This window comes from Microcebus murinus, chromosome 26 (assembly GCF_040939455.1).
Source record: "Microcebus murinus isolate Inina chromosome 26, M.murinus_Inina_mat1.0, whole genome shotgun sequence".
Lineage (NCBI taxonomy): Eukaryota > Metazoa > Chordata > Mammalia > Primates > Cheirogaleidae > Microcebus > Microcebus murinus.
The window spans coordinates 16,039,021-16,056,976 of NC_134129.1; the positions used below are offsets into that span (position 1 = coordinate 16,039,021).

Sequence of the window (17,956 nt, forward strand, 5' to 3'; positions counted from 1 at the left end):
CAAGAGAGCAAAATAGGAGGAAAATCAGAATGTCAATATTTTATTTTCTAAAAAGGGGGGAGTGTAAAATCCCTGGGCAAGCAGAATGTCGTGGAGGTCGGTGCAGGTAGCACATTCCAGAGAGTGAGTCGTCGCGTGTCCGGGGATCTTGGACGCGGGTCACAGAAATAGACACGCGGCGTTTCAGCAGGGTGGCGGGGGTTGTTTACTGCGCGGGATGCCAGGGCGGTTAGCAGGCGTGCGTGGCACCTGCCGGCGCTTACCTGTCCCCGCCTGCTGGGAAGGCTGAGGCAGCCAGGGACTCGCCCAGGGTCACACACCAAGCGCGGGACCCAAATAGCTCTGACTCCTCCTTCCTGGCTCAAGCTGCGTCTCCTGCTTACTGTGAGATCATTCCGATCTGAATCACGCCCATTGCTCCCAGTTGCACACCTGCCTGTGGTCATCTCTAACTGCCCTGTGACTCTAACTGCCCGGCTAGCCCGCCCAGGACGGCCTGAAGTTTTTGCAAATTCCTGATCATGGAATTGACACCCGGGATGGAAGGGACGAGATAGGGAAAAGTGTTGGAGAAAGACTTTAAAACTGCTAATCAGTAATCATATTTAGATCTGTTGTTTGTTTTTTGGGGGACGGGGTCTCACTCTTGAGAGTGCAGAGGCATCATCATAGCTCACTGCAGTCTCGAACTCCTGGCCTTGCAGACATGCGCCTCCACATCTGGCGGTTTTATTTTTTTGGTAGAGACGGGAGGTCTCCCTTTCTTGCCCAGGCTGGTCTTGAACTCCCAGCCTCAAGCTATCCTCCTGCCTCTGCCTCCCAAAGTGCTGGGATTATGGGTGTGGTCCATCACTCCCAGACTCAGATTTTTTTTTTTTTTTTTTTTTGAGACAGAATCTTGCTTTGTTGCCCAGGCTAGAGTAAGTGCCTTGGCGTCAGCCTAGCTCACAGCAACCTCCAACTCCTGGGCTCAAGCGATCCTCCTGCCTCAGCCTCCCCAGTAGCTGGGACTACAGGGATGTGCCACCATGCCCGGCTAATTTTTTCTATATATATTAGTTGGCCAATTCATTTCTTTCTATTTATAGTAGAGACACGGTCTCATTCTTGCTCAGGCTGGTTTCGAACTCCTGACCTCGAGCAATCCACCCACCTTGGCCTCCCAGAGTGCTAGGATTACAGGCATGAGCCACCGCGCCCTGCCCAGACTCAGATTTTTATAAAATGAATTTGAAAATATCAACTCCAATGTGTCCATGTTGACATAGAGAAGCAGTTGCTATTCAAATGGATGCTGTTCAGAAAGGCCTTGGGGGTCAACCTCTGATATTTCTAAGTGGTCAATCTTCATACTCTTCCTTCTTTTGGTGGCTGCTAAATGACTGTCTCATCTTGGCGTTTTGACTTCCCTTTTAACTCTTTTATGGGCAGCTTCGGGGAGGGGGAGGGCCTGGGGAAAAAAAAAAACAAAACAACCCAGGCATTGAAATGCATGTTTGCACACGGGGCTGGCCACGTGCCACGCTCAGGAAGGAAAGTAAATTCCACCTGGCAAATTGCTCTAACTGATTCATTTGTCCACAAAAAGACACCGCCTACCTGCTTGCAGGTATTCAGGTAAATGACAGGTGGGCGGGACCTACTGACTTGTTTCAATCCCTAAGGTCCTAGCAATGCTTTATCTGTGGCGTGATGTCACCCATTTCCTGCTCTGGACAGACCAATCCCCTCCTCCTTCCTCCGGGCACCTGTACGCCCGGAGTTGGGGCTGCTCACAGCCCAGGCAGCCCAGGGAGCTGCTGGGCTGACCGGCAGGGGTGAGAACTGCTGTGGCCTTGAGAACTCAAGACAGACACTCATAAAGGTGAGTTGAAACCCTCCATTTTTCCCTCTTGGCTTTTAGATCACTGGCCACTGAAAAATATGAAGGACGAATTGGAAGGAAAAAAAATCCAAGCTGAATGATGGCTCAGCCCTGGCGGGTTGCCCCAGAAGGAGAAACCTTTTTGGATGCCTTTGACAATCTGGTTGCATAGTAAAATTCTCCCAGGCCAGATATTTAATCCTTTTTGCTTTTCCTAATCATTAATCCAGCCTCTGCTTGTCTCCTGACTTAATCTGATTTTTTTTAAAAAACCCTGGAGAAAAGTGAAGACTTTTCTTCTTTTTTTTTGAAACTTAGCTCAAAGGCACAGGACTTTTGAGTTGGGGGACCAGGCAGACTGAATTCAGAGTTGTCTTATTTTTGCCTTTTTGGCCTTATTTTGCTTAACTTTCTGTATTCATCTCACCTGAGGCAATTTCGATGTAAACCTGGGAGACATCCCCAGATTTTGTTTGCTTTTCGTTTATTTGTTTGTTTTCCTCTGAAAGTCTGTTCTGCAGACAGGTAAATTCTTTTGCCCTTTCTAGAAGCCTCCACTCCAGTTCTCCTCTCTCTGCTCTGAGAAAGTCTGTTTTCTTTGTTGAACACTCTTTCAAAACTGCTTTGCGGTGTGGATTGGAATTGTTTACATTTCGACCCAGCCTGGCTGCCCACTGACCTTCTGGTTAAAGAAAAGATTATTTCCTCAATGCCACAAGAATGCAACGACAGGTCTGATTTTTAATTTTTTGGAACTCTTCCATTTTTTTTTTTTTCCCAGTCTCTTTTTCTTTGAATAGCAAATTATGTTGAGGAAATTGCCCTGCCAGGACCTGACATTTAAAGTAACTTTACCTGTAGGCTCCATTTTTGTTTTCTTAATGCTGATCACGCAGCCTGTACTAGTCATTGTCTACACCTGATTTTGTTGTTAGACAAAGGAAAGAAACCATTTCCACATTTATTGAAACCTTAAAATCTGTACCCCTATATATAATATGCCGAAATAAAAAAAAAAAAAAAAAAAGGAGACCATTTCCAAACCCAGCTCCCTGCTGGGAGGAGCTGGAAAACTTTGGGAGAGAAATAAATCTGGGAGGCACTTTATAGTCGATTCCTTCATCAGCTGTTTTTCTCAGATTTAAGTTAGCAAATATGTTTGCAAGGCAATAACACTCCGTTAGGAAGTATGCTCCTGTTTATCCACCCAGAAATTCAAAGTGCATGTAAATTCTCCAAAGGTATAAATTGAAACAAGCTGAGAACACTTTTGCCTTAAAACAGTTGCCTGTCACCCCTAAGAATCTGCCAACTGTTGCCAATTTCTGTCTCATTCCTTAGAGGCGTGTATTGTTCTCTTTTAATTGCTCTCTGTGTCTGTTATTTTTTCCTGAGTTTGTCAGTTGGAGGGGTGGCCACCGTGTGTCCCTTAATAACGTTCTCACTTGATTCAGAGCTTTGTCAGCAAAGAGAAAAAGATCACCTATATCCCGAAACTTCTGGATTAAAAATATGTCTTAGCCTCTTTTGAAGGTTGCATTGTTTTTTGGTTTACCATGGTTGATTAGTTCTCTTTGCAGTAGTTAATTTATGATTAAATAAATCGTTTCATCACTGTAGGTTGTCGTGTCTGGCTATTATAGGAACAAAAGCTATGGACGCTGTTATTCCCAGGTGTAAAAAAAGGGAAAAAAATGCCAGAGACAGGAATTCAGAGTCAGATTATGTGGAATGTAGTTGATCTGTTGGATTATTTGCACATCAGTACTGTCCAAAGCGTGTGTAAGTTATAACTGTATCTTTTGGTTTTCAAGTGGATATAAGGGCTGTTGGGAAAATGTTCAATCTATTTTCCATTTACATCCTTGAGCAACTTACTTAGCCTCTCTGACCCTCAGTCTCTTCATCGGCAACATGGGAGATCATATTCCCTACGATATAATGTGGTCTTAAGAAGTAAATGAGGTAACTAACCTACGACTGGCGCTTAGTAGTGCCAAATTAAGGCTAGGCCTTCTAACCTGGAGGAATTTTCCCGAGATACTTGGAGGAGAGGAGATAGTCTGAGCTGACCGAGATAAAGATCGCATGTGGTTGCAATTGTTAGGAACTGCGATAGTTCTTGCTGTAATTAATGGTAAGCAATTAACTTCAGTGTTAACAGTTCAGAGAGAGAAAACAGGCAGGAGGGTGCATAAACGATGTCATTAAATTCGAGCCTCCCAGGCAAAACTTTTAGGAGTTTCTGGCCACTATTGGTGCTTTTTCCCACCCTAAGGCCCTCAACCCACGACAGCCCTACAAGATGTGGCTCTCCACTGGCCTTGTGGGCAGTGGGGGAGGGGAATGTCCTGTTGTCATTTGCTTTGATCTTGGCAGGGAGCTTTCTCTGCGTTCAGCTGTGCTATCCGCAGGGCAGACTGGGTGCTTGGTGTCCTCCAGTCCCTCCCCAGCCTGGGGGAGCGTCCGTGCCAAGGCCCCGGCAGGACGAGGCAGCCTGCCCCGTACCCTGGGAGGGTGGCTCGGGAGCCGTCCAATCTGATGGGTCCGCCAGTGGAATCTCCCGTGCCCTTCAGTGACCTTGAGTCGTTGCATAAGAGCAGGTGTGTGCCCAACCTCCCGGGTAGTTTCTCCAGGTCTCGCCCCTTCCTGAAGGGTTAATGCAAGTTGCCGTCGTTCTAGAATAAAAGGGGTGATGGGATTGAGGACAATGGGTTCTAACCTTGACCCTGCTACCAGCCTGTTTGCATGGGAGACGCCACCAGTTGAAAGGCCTGGTCTTTCGCAGACTCTGGGAAAGGATCTTAACCTTCCTGCCTGTTAGTTTCCTTGTCTACGTTTTTTTTTTTTCCCTCCAAAAAAGGGTTGCTGGCCAGCTGCCGCAATGGCTCATGCCTGTAATCCTAGCACTCTGGGAGGCCGAGGTGGAAGGATCGCTCAAGGTCAGGAGTTCGAAACCAGCAAAGCAGCCTGAGCAAGAACAAGAGCGAGACCCTGTCTCTACTAAAAAATAGAAATAAATTAATTGGCCAACTAAAAATATATATAGAAAAAATTAGCCAGGCATGGTGCCGCATGCCTGTAGTCCCAGCTACTCGGGAGGCTGAGGCAGGAGGATCGCCTGAGCCCAGGAGTTGGAGGTTGCTGTGAGCTAGGCTGACGCCACGGCACTCTAGCCTGGGCAACAGGGCGAGACTCTGTCTCAAAAATAAAATAAAGTAAAATAAAAAAAATAAAATAAAAAGGATTGCTAACATGGTATAATTCACAACCACTTTTCAGTCCTTAAAGCAGAAGCCAAATGGGCTATGCACCTACTCGTGTGGTCAGACTACCTAGAGAGGGCCCAGCAGTGCCTCGCTTGGAAATATTAATCTTGTTCATCTCCTTCTAGATGGAACAGAGCTACTGCTTGAGAATATGGTCTGGTCTCTGGCTGCAGACTAGCAGGATGCCAAACCCAGTTCTACCGTGTATGACCTGGGACAGGGTCTTTAACCTGCCTTCCTCAGCTTGAAATAGCATTATTGGGAAGATGAAATGGGTTGAAATATGCAAAGTACTTGGAGTGGTACCTCCCACGGTGTTAGCTGTTACTCAGATTATTTTCTGGAAAGGAAAGCCTAGCTGGTAGAATCAGACATCTGCGTTTGAGACCCAGGCCTGCCGTGCCATGAGTAGCCTGAATAAGTTCCTTAGTATCTCTGCCTCAGTTTTACCATCTGGAAAATGGAATACTTACCAAACTCAGTCCTGTCGTGAGGAGTCACTGAAATGGTTCCATGTAGATAGAGTGTCTAGCATATAGTTAAGTGTTAACTGTTGTCACATTCTTTTTGAAAATTATTATTATATTGGTTACAGTTAGACTTCTTAGGTCATGCCCCAGTCTGGCTATAACATTGATGGAAACAGTAGTAAGTTAAGGTCCAAAGGCTCTGGGCAAAACAGATTTCCCCAAAAGGCCCCCGAAGGCTTGGAAGGGAAACCTGTTGACAAAGATCATCTTGTTTCTCTTGGAGATCCAGGGCAGGGTGGCTGCCAGTGGAAACGCCTGGTCTTTTGCAGACCTGTGAGCGGTGGGTGGGAGTCTATGGTGTGAGCAAACAGTGGGTTCTCTTAGAGCAGTGATTCCTGGCTTCACCTCTGTCACCTGGTCTCCATGACCTTGACCAGGATCCTTTTGACATTCCCATTCTTTCCTTAGAATGGAGAATATGGGTTCTGCTAGGATTTTGATGACATGGGAGGCCATGAGTAAGATGCTCCCAAAGAGAGGACACGGAAGGGAGGGTCTAAAATGTGTCCCCACTCATGGCCTCAGTATTCGTGGACTTCCTGGTAGCACATGACTATTCCTGATATTCATGGCTGGCACTGCATACACTCACTTTTGTGTGGGTGACAAATTTATTGTCCGGTGACAGTGCCTCCAAAGTATCAAGGGCTTTTCAAAACTATGTGGAGGAAAGACTGCATCACACTCTTCCTGGATTCATGGGATTCAGCATCTACTATCGCCAAAGAATAGGGTTGACATGAAAACCGTAAAAAAAAAAAAAAACAAACCACAAAAGAATGGAAAACAGCACTGAGCTCAACTCAGGAACAGAAAATGTTGGTCGTCTCCCATAAGCTTCCTGCATTGACCATTTCCTCCTTATTCTGTTCTGTGTGACATGAAGACACCAGCAGTGACCTTGTTAGTTACACGGAGACGTGCTTCGGATCAGTATGAGGAAGAGCTTTCTATGAATTAGAGTTGTCCAGAAACGTGGTAGGTTGCTTTTTCGGGTACTGAGTTCCTTGTCACTGAAGGTGATCATTTTTTGGTATATTTAGTGCCTGGGGTATGTTTGCCAGATGAATGAATGAATCAAGAAATGAACGACAAAAAGGATTTGTGTTTCTTTGGTAGCGCATTACACCCATCTGTAAAATGAAGATGGAATTACTGATGATCTCACGGGATTATTTTAGAGATTAAATGAAAACATACATGTCAAGTACCCAGCACGGGATCATACACATGGCAAACTGCTCATTAAATAGAATTGTATGTTTTAATTGTGTATTCTAAAAAGGAAAAGAGAAAAGGAATTCCTGCTCCAGGTAGAGGGTAGACAACATGACTTCCAAATTTGAAATTTTCAGTTTTTACGATTGTTTCTTTATTCTTACCATCTTCATGCCTGCCCTTCTTCCTCTGCCTCTTCTTTTTTATTTTTTTAATTTTTTAATTTTTTTTGAGACAGAGTCTCACTCTGTTGCCCAGGCTAGAGTGGCATCAGCCTAGCTCACAGCAACCTCAAACTCCTGGGCTCAAGCGATCCTCCTGCCTCAGCCTCCCAAGTAGCTGGGACTACAGGCATGAGCCACCATGTCCGGCTATTTTTTTCTGTATATTTTTAGTTGGCCGATTAATTTCTTTCTGTTTTTTAGTAGAGACGGAGTCTCGCTCTTGCTCTCTCAGGTTGGTCTCGAACTCCTGACCTTGAGCAATCCTCCCATCTCGGCCTCCCAGAGTGCTAGGATTACAGGCGTGAGCCACTGCGCCCGGCCCCTCTGCCTCTTCTAAAGGAACTTCTCCTTGCCCTAGGGAGTGGCATTCCTTGGCATGGTGGGTTGACCAGTCCACTTCTCACAGTGGTAGTAGGTTCCATCCCAATTAACTAGGAACATTTTTTGACATCACTGTTTTGTGACTTGGAATGCGTGGACTTAAATTTCCACCATTATTTTCAAGTGACTCCTATTCGCTGCTTGTGTTTAATGCATTTGTCACGGGCACTCAAACAGCACAGTGCAAACGCTCCAAGAATTTTCTTTATAATAGCTTCTTGGCACAACAGGGCATGCATGATGCTGAGGTCTAAATATGCCTTTGCTGTCTGTTGAGATGATTTGCATAACTTGCTCATGACTGCCTTTGTCAGTCACGTGGCCTTTTTTGACTAGAGCGCTGCATGTTTAGGCTTCTGCGTACTCAGATTAATACATGAGTCACCTGTGTTTTCAAACTCCTCATTAAGTATTATGGTCATACTTAGATTACGTCTTCCACAACACACGCGCTCAGCCATTTCTATCTGTGGCCTTTTTCTCCCTGGAGGCCCTTGCAAAGCTGGTCTATTCATCTCTGAAGACATCTGCGTTCTAACTTATAAATAGATTAGAAGGAAATTATTACATTTTTTTTATACCAGGGCAGAGCTGCCGTTCCTAATAATACAGCAATTTAAGTGGCTGCCACCCCAAACTATTTTACCTATTTCCAAGAGGTGTGGAGTGTTGAAATGGATCTTTTGGAATATTTACCCCATTCCTATGGGAGAACCCCTGGAAATACAGAGCCCCTCGTGTGTTAATTTCTTAGGGCTGCCATCAGATTACCATAAACTTGGTGGCTCAGAACAACTCGAATTTGTTCTCGACCTTCTGGAGGCCGGAAGTTGGAAATGCAAGTGTCAGCCCGCCCATGCTGCCTCCTGGGCTCTGGAAGAGTCTGCCCTTGCCTCTTGCAATCTCTCCTGGTTCCAACACTCCCTGGCTTAGGGCTGTGTTTTTCCAGTCTCTGTCCTCACGTCCCCTTCACCTCTGTGTTTGTGTCGTCTCCTCCTCTCTTGTAAGTGTCTCTTGTACGGATACTTGTCATTGGATTTGGGGCCACTCAGATAATCCAGGATGACCTCATCTCAAGATCCTAAATGTAATGACATCTTCAGAGATCATTTTTTTCTAGTAAGGTCATATTCACGGGTTTGGAGTTAAGATGTGGGCATATCTTTTTTGGGGGGGCCATTATTATACCCCACTGTATCCTCCAGCTAACATCCACCTACACAATCCCTTCCAACTACTTTCGAGGGATTTCTTGTTCATTTGGAGGCTGAAATGTTGGGCAAAGCAACAGGCGAGGAGAGAGTTAGAATCGGCAGCCTTCGCCACTACCATTATTTATTTGTATGCTCATGGCGCGGTAGTGTTTTATACCCTGAAGACCTACTGAGTTCTTCCAGTCAACAGTATGATATATGTAATAAAACATGTTATCAAGCGAAACATACATCATAAATCAGTGAAGGCTCTCTTAGGTTGCATACGTAGACAGGTAGTATCCTGGTCAAGGGAGTGATCATGGAATCCCAAGTTCAGCAAACCACAACTGGGTAAGTTGTTCACCTCCAGGCGCCATGTTTTCAAAGGGACCTTAACAAACTAGAAGGCACCCTGCGTGGACCCTTTACCACCACCCAGGCTGCCCAGGGAGGCAGTTGGAAGAACCACAGAGAGAAAAAACAAGGGAGAAACCGCCAAAGCCATCTTCAACTTGGCAAGGGAAGTGGTCATGTTTCGAGAGAGTAAAGGTGATGATATTTGTTACACTGAAAGGCAGAACAAGGGCCAGAGGTCAAAGCAACAAGAGAGAAGCACTGAGCTGTTTGAAAACTGACAATCCATGGAAGTGTTTCCAACAGAAGCTCATAGGTCATCTTTTAGGGATGTTAAAAAGAGGATTTTTTTTTTTCACTTGGTGAGAATATAATATCCTCACCCAACTCAAAACCCTATGACCGGCCGGGCGCGGTGGCTCACGCCTGTAATCCTAGCTCTTGGGAGGCCGAGGCGGGCGGATTGCTCAAGGTCAGGAGTTCAAAACCAGCCTGAGCAAGAGCGAGACCCCGTCTCTACTATAAATAGAAAGAAATTAATTGGCCAACTGATATATATATATAAAAAATTAGCCGGGCATGGTGGCGCATGCCTGTAGTCCCAGCTAGTCGGGAGGCTGAGGCAGAAGGATCGCTCGAGCCCAGGAGTTTGAGGTTGCTGTGAGCTAGGCTGACGCCATGGCACTCACTCTAGCCTGGACAACAAAGCGAGACTCTGTCTCAAAAAAAAAAAAAAAAAAAAAAAACCCTATGACCTATGACTTCTGAATAAATAATTGTCAAACCTCAGCTATAGGTCACCCTGTGGGTCACATCAAGAGAGTTCTCTTTTTCGATGGATGCGTTTGCTTAGGTTCTTCCCCTCACCTGGATGACTTCCCACCTGTCCACGTCTCATTTATCTTTCATCATCCTTCCCAAGGACCGCCCGTTCTGTTAACTTCCCCTGACAGTTCTGGGCCACCCTCCACTGCTTTTGTGTCCCTTGTCCTCCAAAGCTTGCCCACGGCTCTTATTTCCGGTCACCATACTCATCACCCTTTATCTCGTATTCTCTTGCAGTGTTTTAACATTTTTTTTTTTCTTATGTGTAAACTCTGCTCTCCTAATTAGACTTCAACCCATTGAAAATGAAATCGAATTCCCTATGGGAATGCCCAGAAAGTTTAAGGCCATTGCCAGGCATGGACTAGGCAATCAACGGACACCTGTGAAATGGAACCACCGCAGGAAAATATTAAGAACCCAAATATCTTTATCTTGTCCTTGCTTCCATAAAACTTGGTTGTAAACATTTCCTGAAATGATTTTCCAGCTTTGGGTGGAACAATGCCAGCTTGCTTCTATTCCATACTTCTCTGACATCAGCACTTCCCAGGAACCTGTAGTAACTCTTTGCATGAACAGAGCCCTTAGGTCAATGCAAAATACTCTGCTTTCATTTCTGTTGTTTGCAGGGGGGTCAGTTTTATTTCACTGTGTTTGTAGACTAGGAAATGGAAGAACGTCTTCTCTGTTACAGAGTTCTTACAAACAAACAAACCCAAGGATGATACCCCCAGGGGAAAGGTGGTAAAATCTGTCAAGAGAGGCAAAGCTCTTGTTTAACCTGCTTGTGAAAGGCCTTCCCCGGCTTCTAGAACTTGTGTCTAATTGGCTAGCCCAGGGGTCCTCAAACTTTTTAAACAGGGGGCCAGGTCACTGTCCCCCAGGCCGTTGGAGAGTGCGGGCACATTCCACGCATGTGCACTGTGGGCCCGGGACCAGTCAGCTGCTAAGCAGGACAGGCAGCGGCGGCAAAAACACCCGGCAGGCCGGATAAATGTCCTCGGTGGGCCATAGTTTGAGGATGCCTGGTAGCCACTTGGGACCCTTTTTCACTTAACTGCTTCCTTTATTTTTTCCACTTTCTGAACATCAGTTATTGACTCCAGATGTATTATATTGTCTTCTGTGAGTTCAATTCTCCTGTAATTTCCTGACATATTTCTGACTTCTTTAAAGAACATATATATATGTGTGTGTGTGTGTGTGTGTGTGTATGTGTGTGTGTGTGTGTGTATATATATATATATATATATATATATATATATATATATAGTGTGTGTGTGTGTGTATTTTCTGTAGTGTTAGCAATACAATGCTGGCTAGTGTCATTCACAGATTTCATTAATGAGTGGCTCACTGCCTCTTCAAGGTCACTGACTTGGATGTTAAGCAGAAACAGAGCTGACCACAACCTTTGCAGTGGCCCGTGAGCACCTGCCTCCCCCCTTCCCTCTGTAATATACACCTTCCCCCCCCAACATGCACACACACACACACACACATTACCCCTCCCGTCCAACCCAGGCTCTTGGTTCCAAGGAAATTATTAACCCATGTGTGACCATTTTTATTTAGCTCACTAGACCTAATTCTTTCCCATTACCTGTGTGTCTACAAGCTAACGAATAGCCCAGATAGCATCTGCCCATCCTCTTGCGTATGTTTGTTGACAGTTGGTAGTTATTAAAAAAAAATTGATGGCATATTATTGACACTTTTTTAAGTTTCACTACATTTTTCTAAAATCTAAAGTGTCATCGTTCATTTGCTTTGTTTAATAGAGAAAAATAGAGTTTGCTTTAACTTTGACAATTGCATTCCTTCCAATAATCTACTTTAGGAGTTACAGCCAGGGCCATGGCAATGCCTAGGCACATTCGTCTGCAGGGTGATTTATTTTAGAAAGAGATGAGGCTGTCGATTGAAGAAGGCACTGGCATTGGTCCATTCGGTTCCTCTGTGGGTATATTTCTGTTCTTTGAGGTCTGGAATGGTGTTCCCAGCTGTGATTGTGATCTTTGCATTTAAGTGTGGGCCCAGTGAAACCAACTAAGCAGTCCTTCTGCTCCGTGAAGCTTCAAGTTTAAAGTATCGTGCACAACAATAATAACAATAACAACAACAATAAAACCCTTGAGCTCAGTTTCTTTTTCTTTTCTTTTCTTTTTTTTTTTTTTTTTTTTGAGACAGAGTCTCACTTTGTTGCCCAGGCTAGAGTGAGTGCTGTGGCGTCAGCCTAGCTCATAGCAACCTCAAACTCCTGGACTCAAGCGATCCTCCTGTCTCAGCCTCCCGAGTAGCTGGGACTACAGGCATGCGCCACCATGCCGGGCTATGAGCTCAGTTTCTTCAAACTAAAAGTTATCTGGGAAATCGTGAGCTACCGGGTTAGCTTTTATGTGTTTGAAACACACTGTAAAACATTAGGGTGGGTTAAAGGGCTTAAAAGATTTTGAACATCTTTTAAATCAGCAAAAATTATAAAGCTAACCCAACCACGGTAGGACAGAGCCTCATGATGTCTGTGAAATGTCACACTCTGTGTAGTGTCCTTGCTGGAGAGAACTGTTTATTACTTGACTGGCTCTAGCACACATTCTGGAAACAAAGATCTTACAGGATCTGCCCATTTTGTGTTCTTTTTTGAGACCTGGCTTTGGGTTACCCCTCTTTCCTCTTATTTGAAGCAAGTTGCTTCTCTTGCCTCCTGAACCCTTTAGCAAACTGTTCACCTGGCATCACTATCAAAGCTAGCAATCTGCTGGAGCAAGAAGCAATTTAGACCTTAGTTAATGTTTGGTGGATATCTCTGAAGAATTTGTAATTCTACGGGTTTGTCATTGCACCTGGCTAGCAACCAGGTCAGGTAAAAGGAAATCATCGAGACCCACAAAGCTGATTGGTAGCAGAGCCGGATCCAAGCCACAGCCTTGAGACCACACTCTCTCTACTTGGGTTTCTAAAAATAATAGTGACAAGGCCATGATCAAGGTGAAGCAAATGAGGCACTCACTTTGGGGTGTAAAATTTAAGGTGGCAAAAAAAAAACACAAAAAAACAGGAATCACAATCTGAATGCAAATTTTTTTTTTTTGAGACAGAGTCTCGCTTTGTTGCCCAGGCTAGAGTGAGTGCCGTGGCGTCAGCCTAGCTCACAGCAACCTCAGACTCCTGGGCTCAAGCGATCCTCCTGCCTCAGCCTCCCGAGTAGCTGGGACTACAGGCATGCACCACCATGCCCGGCTAACTTTTTCTATATATATTAGTTGTCCAATTAATTTCTTTCTATTTATATTAGAGACGGGGGTCTCGCTCTTGCTCAGGCTGGTTTTGAACTCTTAGACCTCGAGCAATCCGCCCACCTCGGCCTCCCAGAGTGCTAGGGTTAGAGGCGTGAGCCACTGCACCCGGCCAGTAAAGCTATTTTAAAAATTGTTTTTAGTATAAATAAAATATTGACACTTAAATTGATATTTTAAGTTTTCATGTATCTACTTTTCATGTTTTCTGCATTTTTTTCCCAACTACCTTAATGATCTGGAAAAAAAAATGAACCATTAACTAATACACAAAAACATATATATGGGGACAGATATTTTTTCCTTTTGGCCTCCGGCTACCACATGGCTTCACATAGCACTGGTAGGATAAATGTATTTGTTATTTCTTTAATAAATATTTAATAATATGGTTTATTGTTTTATTTATATTACTAAATAAATATTTAATAATAAATACGGTTTATTTAATAACCGTGTTCAGGGGATTTTTCTGAACGTGCTTGTCATGACAGAGGAGGAATTTTCCATAAGCAAGGCTTTTTAGCAGACGCCCCTCCCCTGGATAAGAGGACAGTTGCAGGGGTCCAGGGTGACTGGTGACCCCCTCGAATGCTTTCCATTGCAAGTACTTGTGCATCATTTTGGGGCGACAGGGGAGCCCCTGGAGCTGACAGCCTGAGACCGCATCTGCTCTCTTGGTGGCATTAGCACCCCACTGCTGATACCAGCCTGGTACTGACACGGCCCTGAGGCCTGGAGAAAACAACCCGGACTGGGGGACACGTTATCTATACGATATATATATACTTGTAATCTTAACCCTTTGCGCTCGGATGTCGAGTGTGACTTGACACGGTTAGCATTGGTAGCAGCTCACGCCATGAAAAAGTATAGAGATGAAAATGACTCTTTGAATGTATCAATAATTTGAAATATAAAAAAATTCCAAATAAGTTTGTACGCAAAGAAACTCCAGTTTTTGTGAAATCTGGGGTATTTAAAAAATTAAATCCCGAGAAGAATAAAGGAATCGAGAAAAAAGCAAGCAAGTGCAACGGGTTGAGGATAACAAAGTAGAAATATAAAAGAAGAATTGGTGGGACAGTAGCACACCGAGGACCCCATTGTTCTAATGCAGGGGTCCCCGAACTTTTGAAACAGGGCGCCAGCTCACTGTCCCCCAGACCGTTGGAGAGTGCGCACTGTGGGCCGGGACGGGTCGGCTGCTAAGCAGGACAGGCAGCGGTGACAAAAACACCCAGAGGGCCAGATAAATAAATGTGCCAGGTGGCCCGCATGTGGCCCCCGGGCCGTGGTTTGAGGATGCCTGTCCTAATGAGTTACTTTTTATGCAGAAATTCTTCTGCTTCCAAACAGGCTGTATTCCCAAGGCTGCTGTTAAATCTGTATAGGGCAGGTGACAGTATACTTGCTCTCTCTCTCGGTCGCAGGTAGCACACACTTGCTTTTGCTCTGCTACGTATTTTGTCATCAGCCAGGAAGTTCCGAATTTGAGATTTAGATGGAGAAGTGTCTATACGGGTTTCAAGCCAGACCCTAAAATGGCAAGAAAAAAAGCAGAGATATAGGAGCAAAGAAAGATGGAGGTTTTTATTTTTCCTGTCACTTTTTAGCACTGCATTGATGGTTTTGACTACCTCTGTCTCTAAAAAGTCACCTCAGGCTCTGTCCTACCCCAAATCAGAAGGAAGAAGGAAAGGTGGTAGCTAAAGGCACAGTATGGCCGGGCGCAGTGGCTCACGCCTGTCATCCTACCACTCTGGGAGGCCGAGGCAGGAGGATCGCTCAAGGTCAGGAGTTCGAGACCAGCCTGTGCAAGAGCGAGACCCCCCTCTCTACTAAAAATAGAAAGAAATTAATTGGCCAACTAAAAATATATATACAAAAAATGAGCCAGGCATGGTGGCGCATGCCTGTAGTCCCAGCTACTGGGGAGGCTGAGGCAGGAGGATCGCTTGAGCCCAGGAGTTGGAGGTTGCTGTGAGCTAGGCTGACGCCACTGCAGTCACTCTAGCCTGGGCAACAGAGAGAGACTCTGTCTCAAAAAAAAAAAAAGTAAATAACGCACACTGGATTGTTACCAAGGGAGTGTAAGGTTTCCGCGTGTGCACGCGTGCACACATACCCAAGGGGCAAACCAATCCACTTCCCTGCTCGTTCTTTCTCCAAGCTGCCAAAAAGCCATATCACAGCTCTCTACTTACTCTAGCCAGGACCAGAAGTGCTGACTGCAGACAGATTGATTAAATCTAAGTGCATGCAAAGCTGACAGACCCTCTCTCTTAGATTTTTAGGGAGAAAACAGTTTATCTTTTAAGCCTTAATGACTTTGGATCCTTTCTTCTCAATTCAGCAGCAAGGCGCACGTATGTCTAAAAACATGATGCATCATACGTGTTTATAAGCTCTAAACTGGAAATAAGAATGGCTGGGTGAATGAGTCTAGCTAGTTTTTTTCCTTAGAGCCAAAACTGCTTGTTCAGTCAATCCCCCGTGATCCGTTTCTATTCATGTAGGCTTTATTTAGTCTAAAGTCAAGTCGGAAGATATATACGGCACTGTTTACATTAATATTATATTAAGAATGTGGTTTACCCACATGGGTTAGTGCCAGGGAATTTAAATTGCTCTCAGGAAAAAAAAAAAAATAGGAAGGAAGGAAGGAAGAAAGGGAGGGTGCGGGGAAAGAAAAGAGAATTGCAACTAAAGAGTTGCAGCTAAAACCTGCCATTTCTGCTTACCCCATTGCATTCATTCTGTCTCAGGCATTTCAGCACTCGGGAAAGTCAAAGAATCTTTCTCTTCAGAGACGTTGCTGTCTCTGTAGCCATGCACCGCATAACAACGTGTTGGTCAACAATGGACTATATATGACGGCTGTCCCACCGTCTTATAGTACTGTATATTTACTGTGCTGTTTCTATATTTAGGCATGTTCAGAAACACAAATACTTACCATTGTGTTACAAGCGCCTACAGCAACCACCCCCGACCTTTTTGGCATGAGGGACTGGTTTCAAGGGAAGACAGTTTTTCCTTGGACCCCGGGGGTAGGGTGGGGGGTCGGTGTTGGGACGATTGAAGTGCATGATGTTTATTGTGCAAACGTCTCTGCTAATGATGATCTGTGTCTGCAGCCGCTCCCCAGGGCTAGTATCACCGCCTCAGCTCCACCTCCGATCATCAGGCGTTAGATTCTCATAAGAACCGTGCAACCAAGACCCCTGGCGTGCACAGTTTGCAGTAGGATTTGCACTCCTATGAGAATCCAGTGCCACTGCTGATCTGACAGGAGGCGGGCTTATGAGGTGATGCGAGCGATGGGGAGCAGCTGCAAATACAGACAAAGCTTCACTCGCTCACCTCCTGCTGTGTGGCCCAGTCCCTAACAGGCCAAGGACCAGTACTGGACCTCAGCCCAGTGGTTAGGGACCGACCGCAACAGGTCTACAGTATTCAGTCAAGTAACGTGCTGCATAGGTTGGTAGCCTGGGAGCAATGGGCTACTCCACATAGCAGCCTACCGTGTTTCTCCGAAAAAAAGACTGGCCAATGAAATAAGCCCCAGCAGGATGTCTAAGCATGTGCGCAATAGAAGCCCTACCCGGAAAATAGGCCCTAGTGATGGGCGTGGCTATGAAAATCAGCCCTAGTGATGGGCGTGGCTATGAAAATCAGCCCTGGTGATGGGCGTGGCTATGAAAATCAACCCTAGTGATGGGCGTGGTTATGAAAATCAGCCCTAGTGATGGGGATGGCTATGAAAATCAGCCCTAGTGATGGGCGTGGCTATGAAAATAAGCCCTAGTGATGGGCGTGGCTATGAAAATCAGCCCTAGTGATGGGCGTGGCTATGAAAATCATCCCCAGTGATGGGCGTGGCCATGAAAATCAGCCCTAGTGATGGGCATGGCTATGGAAATCAGCCCTAGTGATGGGCGTGGCTATGGAAATCAGCCCTAGTGATGGGCGTGGCTATGGAAATCAGCCCTGGTGATGGGCGTGGCTATGAAAATCAGCCCCAGTGATGGGCGTGGCTATGAAAATCAGCCCCAGTGATGGGCGTGGCTATGAAAATCAGCCCCAGTGATGGGCGTGGCTATGAAAATCAGCCCCAGTGATGGGCGTGGCCATGAAAATCAGCCCTAGTGATGGGCGTGGCTATGGAAATCAGCCCTAGTGACGGGCGTGTCTGCGCAGTGCATCTGCACAACCCATGCCTGTCGTCGCGGAGCGGGAAAGAGCACGAGCAACCCTTCTCATCTGCCCCCGGAGAGCTCTAGTGCTCCACAGGAGAGATCGGGGCCAGTGGTCCTAAAGGAAACAGAGTCGCAAGACATTCAGGATGGAATTCGGGGTTTGGAGAGTGATGATGATGTTCCAGAAGAAGACGACTTCACTCTATTGGAATCAATGGAGATGGTTGTACCGTACTTAAAAAACAATAACACATGCCCTGAAAATAAGCCCTGGGGTATCTTCTTGTGGAAAAATAAATATAAGACCCTGTCTTATTTTCGGGGAAACAGTAGGTGTGTAGCAGGCTGTACCTTCCAGTTTTGTGTGAGTACACTCTGTGACAATCACACAAGGAAGAAATCCTAACGATGCATTTCTCAGAACATGTCCCTGTCACCAAGTGATGCGTGACTGTCCTTGCAATAGGTCCCGAAGAGATCTGAAGCCCTTTAATTTCCTGGAACTCTTGTATTGAATTAGTTGCATTATTGGTATTCTGATTAATCCTAATCAAGAAAGATGCTGGGAGACAAAATAACAAAATGGTTCAG

The 17,956-nt window shown here is 45.4% G+C and overlaps 1 protein-coding gene across 3 annotated transcripts in view; it reads left to right on the top strand.

The window, feature by feature from the left end:
• Nucleotides 1–17,956, top strand: part of LNX1 (ligand of numb-protein X 1) — a 163,349-nt gene that overhangs the window by 53,494 nt on the left and 91,899 nt on the right. Inside the window, exon 1 of one of the 3 annotated variants that reach the window (XM_075997765.1) lies at nt 1,814–1,864. The exons of the other annotated variants lie outside the window; for them this stretch is intronic. The gene's annotated coding sequence lies outside the window, so the exon portion shown is untranslated. Of the gene's footprint in view, nt 1–1,813; nt 1,865–17,956 lie in introns of those variants that run through there. 3 annotated transcript variants of the gene reach the window in all.